Source organism: Astatotilapia calliptera, chromosome 4 (genome assembly GCF_964374335.1).
Source record: "Astatotilapia calliptera chromosome 4, fAstCal68.1, whole genome shotgun sequence".
NCBI classification, from domain to species: domain Eukaryota; kingdom Metazoa; phylum Chordata; class Actinopteri; order Cichliformes; family Cichlidae; genus Astatotilapia; species Astatotilapia calliptera.
In genome coordinates this window covers 30,898,312-30,914,153 of record NC_137425.1, presented here as the reverse complement: position 1 = coordinate 30,914,153, position 15,842 = coordinate 30,898,312, and the positions used below count along the sequence as shown (strand labels likewise).

General features: G+C 43.7%; 1 long non-coding RNA gene across 1 annotated transcript; it reads right to left on the bottom strand.

The window, feature by feature from the left end:
- Nucleotides 1–1,760: 1,760 nt before the first annotated feature.
- On the bottom strand, nt 1,761–6,637 carry LOC113018345 (uncharacterized). Its single transcript, XR_013908918.1, has 6 exons — nt 3,118–6,637; nt 2,928–3,021; nt 2,726–2,837; nt 2,483–2,633; nt 2,238–2,365; nt 1,761–2,124 (listed from the first exon to the last, which is right to left on the bottom strand). It is a non-coding gene; the product is annotated as an uncharacterized LOC113018345 (long non-coding RNA).
- Between the last annotated feature and the right edge of the window lie 9,205 nt (nt 6,638–15,842).

Below are 15,842 nucleotides of genomic sequence, written 5' to 3'. Positions count from 1 at the left end.
ACATAATTCCCCCTTCTAGTGTCCAAGTGAGTGAGTGATGTGTGGAGGAGATGAGAGATGGCATCGTCTGTGGAACGATTTGGACGGTAAGCGAACTGTAGTGGGTCCAGTGTGTCTGGTAGTGAAGAAATGATGAAGTCTCTGACCAGGCGTTCAAAACACTTCATCACTACTGAGGTGAGGGCTACAGGGCGGTAGTCATTGAGAGAAGCAGGGTGGGGTTTCTTCGGGACAGGAACAATGATGGACTCTTTGAAGCATGTGGGGATCACCGACTGAGATAAAGAGATGTTGAATATCTCAGTGAACACAGGAGCTAGCTGGTATGCGCAGTCTCTGAGGATACGACCTGGGATGCCGTCTGGTCCTGCTGCTTTCCTGGTGTTCACTCTCTTGAAGGCTCTCCTTACTTCATGCTCGGTGATGACGAGCACGTTTCCAGTGCTGGCAGTATCTTCCTGTCTGCAGCCGTTAGCACCGCTAACACTAGCATTGTTGGAGACCTTAGCTGCAGCCTCGAAGCGAGCATAGAAAGTGTTCAGCTCGTCTGCCAGAGTCACGGCCACGTTGTCATACCGGTTGTTGGTGCTTTATAGTCCGTTATTGTCCTTAGTCCCCGCCACAGGCTCCTAGAGTCACTCTGTTGGAGTTGTGACTCTAGTTTCCTCCCGCAGTGCTGCTTCGCCTCTTTCACCGCCCTCCGCACGTTATATGACGCGGCTTTGTACGGGTCCATGTCCCCCGTCGTGAGTCCCGTGTTGTAGGCAGCGGTGCGGGATCTCAGAGTGTCGCGGATGGTTTTATCCACCCACGGCTTCTTGTTGGGAAACGTTGTGATAGTCTTTGTCTCCACGGTATCATCCGCTAGTTTCCCGATGAATCCCACAACCGCTTCCGTAAACATGTTGACATCATCATCGGAGCTGTTTCTGAACATGCCCCAGTCTGCGTCATCGAGTGCGTCCTGTAACGCGGCCACCGATTGATCCGTCCAGCGCGCGACCTTCCTCTGAACCGGAACTTCCTGTTTCAGCCTTTGTTTGTATTTTGGGATGAGGAAGATGGCGGCGTGATCAGATTTGCCAAAAGGAGGGCGGGATTGTGCCTTGTAGCCGTCCTTGACCGTAGTGTAGCAGTGGTCCAGTGTCCTTTTACCTCTGGTGGGGCAGGTGATGTGTTGATAAAAGTTCGGCGCTGCGCGTTTGAGGTTGGCGCTATTAAAGTCCCCCGTCACAATAAGCGCAGCATCCCGGTGTTGTGTCTGGTGCTGTGTGAGTGCCTCATGCAGCTCGCATAAGGCGGTGACCGTGTCCGCTTGTGGTGGAATATAAACGGCACTTACAATGACCGATGTAAATTCCCGAGGTACACAGTAAAAAACCAAGTGTCAATTTTACACTTACAGAGTTGATTTTAACTCTGCTTCAGATAACATTTGGTCCCACTCAAAATTAGAGTTAAATTTACTCTATGGCCAGTGTTAACTTTTCAGTGTTAATTGTACTCAATTTAGTGTCAAAATTAACAACAAAATGTGTAAAAATATTTAACACTGAGGGTTATTCACACTGTTCAGAGTAATTTGATTACACTTTATAGAGCTATTTTACTCCAAATTTAGTTTAATAATAACCCTCTGATGTGTAATAATATATCATTTTTATTTCTCTGTAGTGTGATTTTTTTCATATTCATCTTATGATGCTACATTACTAAATAACTGTGATCTATCCTACATTATGGAAATAACAACAAATATACAGGTTAAAGTAACAGCATTTATTATGTTTCTCAATTCAGTGTCATTTAATTAACGTAACAAACCTTTACAATTCACAGTTCTATGATGCTCACTAGAGAAAGCAATATGACATTTCCCCAATGTCGTAGTTGCAGAAAAGTAACAAAGTTGGTCAGGGATGAACTGTATGATGTACCAAAGACATAATGGGCCCTAAAGAGTTCATCAAGGGCTCCTACAGAACCTGTCGCATTACATGGAAGTGCATGCTTCTCAATCACAATGAAGGTGTGAATGCTGCTTCTTGTGGATCCCTGGGTAAGATGGTAGGGCTGACTGCTTCGGGTGATGTTGTCTAGATGCTGCTGTACACTGGTTCCAGCCTACAACAACACATTAAACAACAGTATTAAGTGACTATCCTCTGACAGTAGATTAGCTCAACTCACTGTCCATGAAAATAGAGGTGATGGAAAGTATATTTTAAACAACATACCTTTGGGAATTTGATGAGGTTATTGACAGCTTGAGATGCAGACATCTTTCCTGGTCTCTTTCGCCCTTGTGCAGATGGTGGTAGCAGATGTAGCAGCAGCAAGATAGTAGTCAAGTCACTGTCCCAGCCTACAGACGAATAAACAAAGAATTATTCCAAAAATACATTGAATTGACAGAATTACCTATATAACCAACAATGGCAAATAAAAACAGTCACAATCATACCATTCTCAACTTCAGTACCTGACTCAGCATTGCACATCTCCAAGAGCTCTGAGGTGGGGACAAGTCCATGACTTTCCTTTACAACCTTTGCTTTGAGATTGGTGAGCCACCTCTCCAAGAATTTGCTCCCAGTGACCTCACAAAACAGGAGTCGGAAATCTTGTTCTATCTGTAATGCAAAAATACAGAACATAGAGAGGTGTTTGATTGAATCCTGCCTACAAATTACATCAGTATCATTTAAATGATAAGTGAACTTACTTTTGGGAGATTTGCAAACTGAGACGCTTCTTTCCTCCACAGCTTTTCTTTGAATGGTCTTCAACCGCCATGCAATGTATCCTGAACTGTTCTCTGGATCGTAGTAATGTTTCTATGTAATTAAATAAACGAAGAAGGACTATGTTATCAACATTTCTGAGGGCAATTATGTATTTAATGTTGAAAAGTTCCCTTTACTTACATATCCATGTTGTGAATATGGGTCTTCCAGATATGGAGACAGAGCAACAATGCCCTGCGCATACATCACTCTTACGCTTTTAGGGGGAGATGTCCTAATGTATAAATTCAATAATTGGCATTAAACATCACAATTAAAAATAATACAATGTTTAAAATGTTTCTTTATATCTTACATTTTTGATTCTTACCCATGTCATTCTGTCATCTCAGCCTCATCCATCTTCTGGTTGCATCTCTCAGAGATTTGGTTTTTCCATACTCTTAAACCTTTCTATAAGATAGGAACATTACTTAATATTACTTAACATGTCATTAACATTGCTATCAGTTAATTTACACAAAATACATATTTCTTACTAAATAATGAGCAAAACTCTAAATAATATAAACCAGTAAAGTTAACTTTATGGTAATGCTACCCACTTTTTCTGAAAGTATGTTCGCTTATGTAAGCTAATTAGCGATTATTAGCTTATTGATAAACGGTAATTTAGTTGTTCAAACTGTGCGATTTGACATGTGACAATGATATTATTTAGACAGCATTTAGAAGAAATACATAGTTAAAATGTTTTAGGTTCATATTAACGCAGTGAGAAGATAACGAACATCTTAACTTTTAGCAACTGCTAGCATGTAGCTACTGGAATGCCATTAAACCTATGGGTAAATGCTGCTAACATGTCCTCACTCGACATCAGTGAAACTATAAAGAGCTACTTAGTTTAAAAATACCTTTTAAACAATGTTACCAGTATGGGAATGTTAACTTCACTTACCTGACTGTGGCAGCTCTTCGGAGAAAATTCCATGCGCATTAGAGCTCTGAGGCCACACACGCCTGCGGACTGGTAATAATCAACACTGTGTGGAGTGAAGTCTTCACTGCGTGACTAACAAACTTTACACTGACTTTTAACTCTGATGTTAGAGCTGGTTTACTCCTCATAGAGTTGTAAATACTCTATCTAGGTTAAAATAGGTTTACTCTGAAATATCGACACTCCATTTTTTACTGTGTAGATAAAAAGGACGACACATGATGGACAGTAGTTCCAGATTTGGTGTGCAGGAGCGTGTGAGAGGAACAACGTTCGCACTGTTGCACCAGTTGTTGTTCACCATTAAACACACGCCGCCTCCCCTTGACTTCCCCGAGTCCCGTGTCCTGTCCATGCGGTGAACCGAGAAGAACTCGGCCGGCTGGATGGCGTGGTCCGGCACCGCTGGGTTCAGCCATGTCTCGGTGAAACAGAGGAGATTGCAGTCCCGAATGTCTCTCTGGAACTTTACCCTGGCCCTGAGGTCATCAAGCTTGTTCTCCAGTGACTGGACGTTGGCGAGCAGGATGCTAGGCAGAGGTGTGCGGTGTGCACAAGCTCTCAGCCTGTTTCTGACGCCGGCTCGCTTCCCTCTAGGCCGCCGCCGCTTCCCTTTGTTCTCCCTCAAGATCTCACTCGGCCAGCTCGGATCCGGAGTTAAAAACTTCGAATTGTGAGTACATTGTATACCAATAGAAACAAGAGTGTCACTGTCATACCTAATGTACCCAATGGTGATGATTTTGCCGATTTAGAAATGCTGAAAACTAACTTAAAAAACAAAGACAAAGAAAAAGTGGTCGGAGCAGTCGTGACAGCAGCCGACCTCACCGGCGCCATCTTAAAGGACAGTTTTAAAACACAGTTTTATAGGGGCGACCCTATCATAAAACCCCCCACGGTGTGCTGCAAACTCTGTGTCTGTGTCTATGTGCACGAGCACATGAATGCCTACATGTGCGCGTTCCCGCGTGTCTATGTGAGTGCTCGTGTGTGACTGTGTGCGCATACCTGTGTGTATGTGTGTGCACATGAGTGAATGTGCGTGTGGATGTGCGTGCGTGACAGTTAAAACACTGTGGGTTTAGGTGACTCCCTAGAGGTCATAAAACCCATCTCCCTTCCAGACCACAGTTATCCAGTTACAAATGTTGAGACCCCCACCCAAACATCCTCTGGGGAAATTCCACTCAGCATTAACTCCTCTCTGTTTTACTTACACAGTTCAAGTGGGGGAGGGGTCTCCTACAATCTACTCCTAAGTTCACGACACAGTGAGGCCTTTATTATATTAAGGGCAGTATCTCTACAACAGTTCTACATTATATTTTAACACATTTCTAAACTCTAAATCAACTAAATATTCTACAAACCCCAGGAACAAAACTGAAAAGCTACCTTGAGAGTAGAGTAGATTTGACTTTGCAAGCTCTCAGGCAAATATTACGGACTCATTACATTGAGAAAGATGCCACAGAGTTGTATCACTCGCTCACACGCGCTGTACAGGAGCCAAAAGAAACTCCAATCCAGTTTTTGATGCGAGCAATGGATTTGAGACAACAACTTGTTCTTGCTTCAGAGAGAGTTAAGTCTGGTTTAAAGTACAGTTTGGAGCTCATCCAAAATCAGTTTCTCCAGACAGTACTCACTGGCCTCCATGATGACACCATCCGAGCTGATGTGAAGCTATACCTGCAAAATCCTAAAATCACAGATGAGGTTCTTCTGGAAAAAATGACTGCGGCATACAGTCTGGAAATGGAAAGAAAGAATAAGCTGTCAGCTGCATCAAGAGCAAAGATGATAAAAGTTGCAACAGTAAGTGGGGAAGATCAAGAGGTGGAGAAAGAAAGCAGTATGCACACATCAGACAGTAAGAACAGGCAAGGTGGAGCGGTCAAACGAGACACATTAATGGATAAAGTTGATCAAGGCAACAAGGCTATATGTGAGGCTCTGCAGAACCTCACCACTCACATTGCCAGCCTCCAGCAGACCGTTAAACCTCAGCACATGAGAATGGCCGAACCACCTGACCGGAAATACCAATCACAGCCTAGGAGCACAAACATTAGACAGTGCCAGCAGTGTCAATCATCCAATACAGGAAACAAATGTGACCACTGTTACAAATGTGGCAGTACGGAACACTGGGCAGCAGGTTGTCGTAGGAAAAAGTGCTCAGCTAATTCAAGTAAGATCGAAATCATACTTAACCCTGAAGGGGAGAAGCACCAAACCGACCCATTCAGCCTCAAAGCACCCCTCACTGGTAAACAACAACAAATGTCGAAGCTGGTAGGCAAAAGAGGCCAGGTCCGTGGCTTCTTAGGAGGTGTAGAGAGACCACAATATTGTGGGACACCGGCTCACAAGTATCGATAGTGGGGACGAACTGGAGAAAGAAACACCTGCCTGATGCTGAAATGAGGTCAGTGGAAGAGCTGCTCGAAGAGGGAGCTTTAGAGCTCTCAGCTGCTAATGGGACCAGTATTCCATATGAAGGATGGATAGAGACTGAGTTCAGCCTGTCCAAAAATGCTGTGGCTGGGATGACCAACAGGCCCGTCCAAGTTCCAATCCTAGTCGCCAGCGGTGACATTGAATGCCCCATCATCGGCTTTAATGTGATAGAAGAAGTAGCTTTGAGAAATGACACCAGCAAAGACTGTATCCCCCCCAGGGCATATGCTGGACAGATTGTGCTCAGCATTCGAGGTGGGGCGCAAAACTGCAAGAGCTGTCCTGTCTGTCCTAAAGAAACAAACGCCTGACAGCCATCCCCACATAGCCCGAGTAGGAAGGCGACCTGTGACCATCCCGAAGCGTAACATGATGACAGTGCAATGTGGTTGGCTAAATAAGAGTGTGTTGAGTGGGTCACATGCAGTGTTGGAGCAGAACTGTGAGACACCATGGCCAGCAGACCTAGTTGTTAGAGAACAGCTAATTCAGCTCCCCTCAGAAGGTGATGCTAAAGTTGCAGTGACTGTGGAAAACATGACTGACCATGATATCACCCTCTGTGGTCGCACTACACTGGGGTGGCTGCACAATGTTGATGCTATCTACATGCCACATGTAAAATGTATGGAGGGTGAGCTTTCTAAGACATCAGACGGAAGTACTTCCTTACCCACAGTGCAGTCCAGTCAGACAACAAAAACTGAGCCCTGGGACCCACCAGTGGATTTGAGCCATCTGACAAGTGACCAACAGCAGCAGGTAAAACAGATGCTGAGGGAGGAATGCAATGTTTTTGCAAAAGATGACTGGGACACGGGATGCATTAAAGATCTAGAGCTGGAGATACAGCTAAAAGACAAAGTGCCTGTGCAAAAGACATATAATGCAATCCCCAGACACCTTTATCAGGAGGTAAAAGCACACATACAAGACTTACTCAATCAGGGCTGGATCCAAAAATCTTGTTCTTCATATTCTTCGCCTGTGGTATGCATCAAGAAGAAAGATGGTGGCCTTCGCTTGTGTGTAGACTATAGGCTCCTGAATGCAAAGACACTGCCTGACAGACATCCCATCCCAAGAATACAGGAGATCCTGGAAAACCTTGGGGGCAACTCCTGGTTCACAGTATTGGACCAGGGAAAGGCTTATCACCAGGGTTTCATGAGTGAGAACAGCAGACCCTGTACTGCATTTATAACACCATGGGGACTCTATGAGTGGGTTAGGGTCCCATTCGGCCTTACTAATGCCCCAGCAGCATTCCAGCGCTACGTGGAGGGATGCCTGGGAGACCTCAGGGATGAAATGTGTGTCCCATATTTGGATGATGTACTCGTCTTTAGCTCAAGCTTCGAACAACACATCCAAAATGTGAGGAGAGTGCTACAGCGACAAAGAGAATGTGGTATCAAATTAAGGCCACAGAAGTGTGACTTTTTCAAACGTGAAGTCTGCTATGTGGGGCGAGTGGTTTCAGCAGAGGGATACAAGATGAACCCCAAAGAAGTTGAAGCAGTGCAAGCACTGAAACAGGAGAAACCATCGACCGTGAGAGAGGTGAGAAAGTTGATGGGTTTCCTTAGCTACTACAGACCCTACATACAGGACTTCTCAAGGGCAGCCAAACCCCTCTATGAACTCTTAGCAAAGCCCAAGTCTGAACACAAGCAGCGTGGAAAGAGTAAGGAGTGCCACCGCAAATCTGCCCAGCTGCCACCATCCCATCCAATCCAGTGGATGACAGTTCACCAAGAGACATTGGACAAAATAATAAACCAGCTGACAAACCCACCAATCATGGCATATCCAGATCTGGAGAAGCCATTTGTTCTTCATGTAGATGCCTCTGAGGATGGTTTGGGTGCAGTCTTGTACCAGCGTCAAGGGACTGCCCTGAGAGTCATAGGCTATGGATCACGGACACTGACAGCTGCAGAAAAAAACTACAAGCTACATTCAGGCAAGCTGGAATTCCTGGCACTGAAATGGGTCATAACAGAACGCTTTCGTGATTATCTGTTTCATGCGCCTCATTTTACTGTGTACAGTGACAATAACCCGCTGACATACGTCATGAAGTCAGCGAAACTTAATGCAGCTGGACACCGCTGGGTGGCGGAGTTGGCAGATTATCGGTTCACTCTTAAGTACAGGCCAGGGGCAGCGAATCGAGATGCAGATTTCTTATCAAGAAGAGGAAAGCCCATTGAAGACATCATGCAGGAATGCACAGAGGCATGTCAGCAAGATGACATTGAATGTATTGGGAAAGCCCTAGAGAGAGAGAAAACAGGAGAAATGAACTGGATCTCAGCTGTCACCTGTAATGTAAACGCGCTGCCAGAGGGATGCATCGTCTCAGAACCAATTCAGCCGTTTGCAGTTGACGACATCAGAGACGCCCAGGATCCAGACATAGCCATAAACCGAGTTTTGTCCCTGAAAAGAACACACACCTACCTGAAGCATAAAGAAAAGATGGCGGAGAGTGAGGCAGTTAGATACCTTCTTCGGCAGTGGCCCCATTTGCAGATTGATGGAGATGGCATTCTGAGGCGTGAGACCACCAGGAGAAAACAGTTTGTTGTTCCTGATTCATTAAAGCCCATGGTCTATAAACATCTACATGAGGAGATGGGACATTTAGGAGCAGACAGGATGGTTGCTCTCGCCAGGGAGTGCTTCTTCTGGCCTAAAATGAGGCAGGAAATGGAGCACTATGTCACTCAGGTGTGTCGCTGTGTAAAGAAGAAGAAGCCTAACAGAATAACCAGAACACCAATTCAGAGCATTGAAACCTCTGCGCCGTTTGAGATGATATCCATTGACTATCTGCATTTGGACAAGTGCACAGGAGGTGAAGAATACATACTCGTAGTTGTGGATCATTTCACCAAATATGCCCAAGCATATGCGACAAGGGACAAGTCTGGGAAGACTGCGGCAAGAAAGCTCTTTGAGGACTTTATCATGCGCTTCGGTTTCCCATCCAAAATACACCATGACCAGGGGAAAGAATTTGAGAACAATCTTTTCCGCAAGCTTCAAGGCTACTGCGGTATCAGCCATTCTCGTACCTCCCCGTACCACCCACAGGCCAATCCTGCAGAGCGCTTCAATAGGACCCTCCTAGGTATGCTCCGGACACTTGATGAATCTCAGAAGTCAAGATGGAAAGACCATTTGAACAAAGTAGTTCATGCAGCTATTGGGAGGATATGATTCATGTCATCACTGAGAGGAAAGGTCCTGATAGTCCAGTGTATGTGGTTGAGCCATTGCAGGGGACAGGAAGAAGACGAGTGTTACACCGTAACCTACTGTTGCCATGTCCTTACCTGGTTGAAGAGTCTGGGGTGTGTGAAAGCAGCCTGAAAGAGAAAAGCCGTGGAAACAAACAGAGACAGTTAGCAAGAAGACATCATCAGACCAAGCCCGATACTGACCAAACAGACACAGGCAGTTCTAGTGAAGATGACTGTCACATGTGGACAGCACTGAGATATGCTGATCCACCCCTCAACCCAGAAACAGAGGATTTCTGCCCCCGGAGTGACGCACTCGGAGAGAAGTCTGAGCCTGCTTTCAGAGCAGAGGGGCATCCTGAAGAGGAACAGGTGGAGGAGAGACGCAGTTTGGAGGAGGAGGTTGAAGCTCCAGCTGTTGGACCCGAGAGTGACCAGAGTGATGCTGAGACATGGAGACACAAGCCAAAGAGAATGAGACAGCCCCGGCGTGTCTACACATATGAAAAACTAGGCCAGCCAACCGTCCAGCAATGGAGCACATGCCCTGTCAGTGTGAACAGCCCTTCAAGTGGCATCCATCATTCCTCTGTCCCACCATCATTCATGTATCCTTTACAGTATGAATAGATATAACAGAAAAACACAGAGTCAACTTCACATGAGAGTTTAATCTAAGCGTAACATTACAGTTGCAGTTCATGTTGATGTAGTATTGACACATGTTACAGTTAAAAGAGAAACAGGTACTCTGAGCATTATTACTATAATAAATAGAGGGAAGGTTTATCATTCTAGCGTCAAAGAGTAAGACAGTAGTGAGTACAATATGGGTTTACTGAACTCATGGTTTTGAAGTGTGTAATCACATGATGTTGGGGTGTAAATGGTATTTTCCTTGTCCCACTGCGAAGATTCGGCGGGCCCACCAATACTTCGAGGGATAACCCACCCTTCAGTACAAAAGGACTATGAACATTTAGTTTTGTATCGTGACCATGAGAGACTTTTCCTGAGATACTAAGAGATGGTATAGCCTCTCACCCAGTAACGTGTAATATGTGTGGAAATACTTGTTTGCTCACTCATCTTTGGTAAAATGTTCTATTTTTGGTAAATTGTCAAAGATTAGAAAGAAAATGTGTGGCAACATTTTTCTTTTGTGGGGGAGGGTGTTGCGCTCTAAAAGTAGTTATAAAACTTAAATTTTTCTGAATTGTGGGGAAAATCTTTAAAGACTATTCTTATTTAATTGTGTTTTGTTTTTGGACACATTTCTAGTTAATTTTTGTAGTTTACTGGCTCCAGGAGGTCAGAGTTCAGATGTGTGATGTCATCAGTAAGCGCAGAAAAAAAACAGTGTCTGAGACGTGAGGGGGCGATGTTTTGCTGATGATACGCTATTCTGCCTGTAAACTCCAAAGCTGAACTGAGGAGAATAAAGTTGCAAGAAAAAGGAGAATGGAGTCATGTCTCTCTGAGGGTGCAACACAAGGAGAGCTTAACTTCTGTCTTGCTAGCTTGCCCTGCGCTCTTCCTTCTGATTACATTAACTCAGTGGACCGACACATCAAATTCACCAGGGAGGATATGAAAAGTGGCAGGTTAGCCTTCTTAGACTGTGAGATTTCCATCAGTAATGGGGGACATCTAAAAGCTGACGTGTACTGTAAACCTATACGGATCAGTATTTAAGGTTTGACTCTCATCATCCACTGAAGCACAAACTGGGTGTCATCAGGACGCTACAACACAGAGTGAACACCATCCCCACAGACACAGCAGCCAGGGAGGCAGAAGAACAGCACATCAAGAAGGCCCTGAGTAAATGTGGTTATCCCAGCTGGACTTTTGTCAAAGCAGGAAAGGCACCTAAAGAAAGCTCCAGCCGATCCAGGAGAGAAGGAAAACCGCTGCCCAAGTGAAAACCTGTAGTGATCCCATATGTGTCCGGAGTATCAGAGCAGTTGAGATGCATTTTTTCTAAACACCTGGTCTCTGTGGCTTTTAAACCCCAAACCACGCTGCGCCAAAAATTGGTCCACCCCAAGGATCGGGTGCCCCGACACAAACAGAGTAACATAGTGTACGCTGTTAAGTGCCAGGAGGATTGGCAGGATTTATACATCGGGGAAACCAAACAACCTCTGGCGAAGCGGATGGCACAACACAGAAGAGCCACCTCGTCAGGCCAGGACTCTGCAGTCTATTTACACCTATAGGCCAGTGGACACTCTTTCAATGTTGAGGATGTAAAATCCTGACAGGGAGGACGCTGGTTTGAGCACAGAGTCAAGGAGGCCATTTACGTGAAAAGGGAAAGACCATCTCTGAATCGAGGAGGGGGCCTAAGGGTACATCTTTCGCCATCTTACAATGCTGTGATTGCAGCCATTCCCCAACTCTCTGTGAATGGTACTCATGGCCATTGATCAGTGGGCTTTGATCAGTGGGTTTTGGTCAGTGGTTGTTGATCAATGGTCATGAGAATTTGCATAATTAAGATTAAGGAACTGACCTCACAGCCCATTGTTCCTTCAGTGGGCTGGTTTCAGTCATTATGCAAATGTACCGTTTATAAGATTGAAACCTGCAGTCAGCTGAGACTGAAGAAGTCACTTGAATGAGTGACGAAATGTTTCTCCCACAAAACGCTACGCCCAGATGAACAGAATCAACTTTTGGAAGTCTTCATTTACATGTCTCCTGTGTGAGTCTGTGTTGCCGTGTGAGTTTACATTTCCGTGTGCTCCCTCGCCCTCTGTGTGTCCTAGTCATCTCCATGTTCCCCTCATTTAAACAAGCTCCCTCCCCAGGGCCTGGGGGTTGTTTTTCCTGCTGGTCAAACTCTGAGTTGGCTCCCTCTGGTGAGGTCTGGGTGCAACTCAGCGCTATCTGGAAACAGTCTATGGACAATAAAGATGGTGTCAAACAGCGACCAGGACTGTTTCTACCTCCTCTTTCTCTTCCCCTCCTTTTTTGTGAGTCGTTTATTTTTTCAAACTCAGCCAACATGTTTTTACCCCTTTTGTTCTTTTCTTTGCTAATATTGGTATTTAATCACTTTATCTCATTTAACTAATTATGCAACTACATGCATACCCATTCATTTATTTTATTTCTATTTTGATATCTTCAGTTTACACATATGTTTGTATGATTACATGTGTGTGTTTATGTGTGTGCACAGGCATATACATATGTATATATTTGTGAAAGTCTCTATCTGTATACATATTAATGTAGATGTATGTGAATTTGTCCACATTTGTGAACTGGTATGTCTGCAGATTAACACATATCTGTTGTGTATTAGTTTAAATAAAATAAATAAACACACAGTGTGTGTCAGGTGACAGTCTGGGTTGACCAGCTATGTCACGATCCTGGGTCTCTGACGCAGCGTTTTCAGTTTACGTTTTGAGTTCTTAAGTTATCCCTTTATATGCTGAGTAAACTGGGTTATGTTTTGATTGCCTTAAGTTTAGTTATGTTTCACTTAGGTCTTCTGTGTTAGTCTGTCATGTTTCTTGTCTTCTTGTCCATGTTGTCAAGTTCGTGTTGTCATGTCTGCGTTCCATGCATGTTTCCTGTTTTATTTTGAAGGGCTGTGTCCTATATCAGTGTAGTCGGCTTTGCTTCCTTTGTCTCGTTATTTCAGATTAGCGTCAGCTGTTTCCAGATGTGTTTCCACTTCCCCTAATCACCCTTGTGTGTTTTTAGTCTGCGTGTTTCTGTTCAATTTTTGTTAGGTCGTCTGTTTTTCTTCGTCATGTCTCCATGTTGCCAGGATTTTCCACGTTTAAGGTTTTGCTCTTTGTGTTCAGCATTCAGTTTTCCCAGTTTAGTTCTAATTAGTTTCCCCCTAGTGTCCGTGTGCCTTTTGTTTTGTAATGTTTTTTATCACCCTTATTAAACGGCTTGCTTTTTGTTAACATTCAAGTTTTGTTCCAATTTCCTTGGTGTCTGCATTTTGGCTCCTCTTCACAAATTCACACAGTGTGCTGCTGCACACTGTGACAGGCTAGATCTGATGTCAGCGCACATAGTCTGTTTTAACATTCAGATGAACTGTTCAATACTTCAGTGTTGTTGAAACTGGAGTTTCACTGACCTTGAAATTCTTCGTAAAGTGTTATTTAGTGAATATTAACTGCTTCAGCTGTTGATAAAGGGAGTAGCTGTGTGCCTGTCTGTTTGCAGGCAGTTTGCTGTGTGAAGTTGTGAGTCAGCTGAGGGAGGCACTGTTGGCACAGACACTTTTGCGAATGAGTATCTTTATTCAATATTAATTTTAGTATGGATTAATATTTGAGTATCATATTACCTACTACTGAGACTTACCGCAGTTTCCCACCCCAATATCCCGAGCAGTCTGTCAGACAATCGTGCATTGTTCAAAGCCTCATTTTTATCCTTTTTTTCCCTCTTATGTAGATCAATCTGCACCCAACTGCTGTTTTATTCTGGTCCACTTTGTATGGTTCTTCTGCTTTAACTTCTCTATGATTCCCTGATTGTTTCCAACTATGACTCCTCCTCACCTGGCTCCATCCTTTGTGATTATCTGCTGTACCTTAAGGGGTGGAATTAAGAACCAGTGAAGCTAACAGGTGGTATTAAATTCCGGTTCTTTTGGATTCTTTAGGGCCAAGAAAGACACGGCTCAAAAGTGGTCTTTTTACTTTAAAAAATTATCTTTAATTAATATATCCTGGATATGGAGACCTGAGCACAAAACACACAACCCCAGGTCTGAAGCACAAACGGAAGCCTAGTTATTTATATAGTTGCTCTCGACGTCACACCACACTTTAAGTTTCGATCAAACAGCCTAGTTGGTTTCACTTTCTAGCTGCAAAAGCACGCTCTGCAAAAGCATGTAATTTCCTGTCAGCCTTCAACCTAGTTTTACACTGAAGTCTGGGCCTCTCATAAAACACACTAATCAGCATTCACCTTTCCCTACTACGCCTCCCTAACTTATTTTGTTCATCAATTGTTCTCTTAATTATTCAATTTTGGTTCAACCTATCATGTTTGGGGCTCCCTAATCAAAAGGATTAACCTAATTATGTGAATAAGCATGTTAGCATCTATCCATCGGCACTCAAGGTCCTCCCTACAATATATCAATTCAGTCAGTTACGCTGAACGACGTTTTTGACGTTTTTGACTTTCAATTGACCGAGTGACAACTCATATCAGCACAGTTGCAATGTGTGTATAAAAAAATCATTTATATATACTATTCAATGTTACTCATTTCAGTGAACAACCTTTTAACACCTTTAACACACTTAAAGTGCCGCTTTCACATCCCTCCAGGTGCTTCCTGTTGCTCGCTCTCTTCTCTCTTATCTGATTATCAACATCCTGTACACAAAACTGTTGCTTCTGCAAGTGCGAAAGTTTCCAAGCAGAATGTGCCTTAACTCTGACCTACAAGTCACAGTACATTTTATCTGTCTATGCAAGCATCTTCATTGACCTTTTACACCGTGACACCTTTCACAATAGATTAGAAGAAAATCATTATAACCGCTTATTCTACTAAAAGATCAAAGAGAAAGCAAACATTTTAATCCATTAAGTTTAAGCCTAAAAGCAATTACTCATGCGTAAGTTTTATCATAGCTAAATTATCAAGCTCCCTTGATAAAGCCCCTTATTTCAAATTAAACTCAAAATCGCCCCTTCTTGACAGCAAAAGCTTAGTCAAATCATTTCTCTAAAACTCTCAGCAATTCTCCTCTAGGGTATATTTGCCCCGGGCCTCCAAACCTGTATTTAGGAAGAAAATCAGTCTAATCATCATGTTAAATCTTTTACACCACTGGCTCCACTCAAACCTGCCTAGAAACAACACCTGTGTGTTAACACTAACTTCATTTTAAAACTCACATTTCCTGTGTTATAACCAGAGATGTAATCTGATTACTTTTTTCAAGTAACGAATAAAGTAAGGGATTACTATTGCAAAATCAGTAATTAGATTACCGTTACTTTCCTGTAGGAACGCTGCGTTACTGCGTTACTAAAACCGTGATTTTTTTTGCGAGAATGTCTCATGACAGTGACGTAAGCAAGTGCGACGTTGGTGACAGCAGCTGTCTGCAGATCAACAATGGATAATATATCGAGTGCGGGAGAGAGTATGAGCGTGCAGCGTTTAAAGTGTGGAAGTACTGACCTTACTTTGAGTTTGATTCCATAAAAAGTGACAAAAACATTAGCGTCCATCGTGCGTGGGAAGAAAACTTCTTTTTACAGCGAAAAAAACCCCTAAACTTCCGAGCAAGCACCGAGTAGCTACGACGTGATGGGAAACTCACAGAGACACTCGTGCGGATTCTTCAACTGACCGCAGCACAC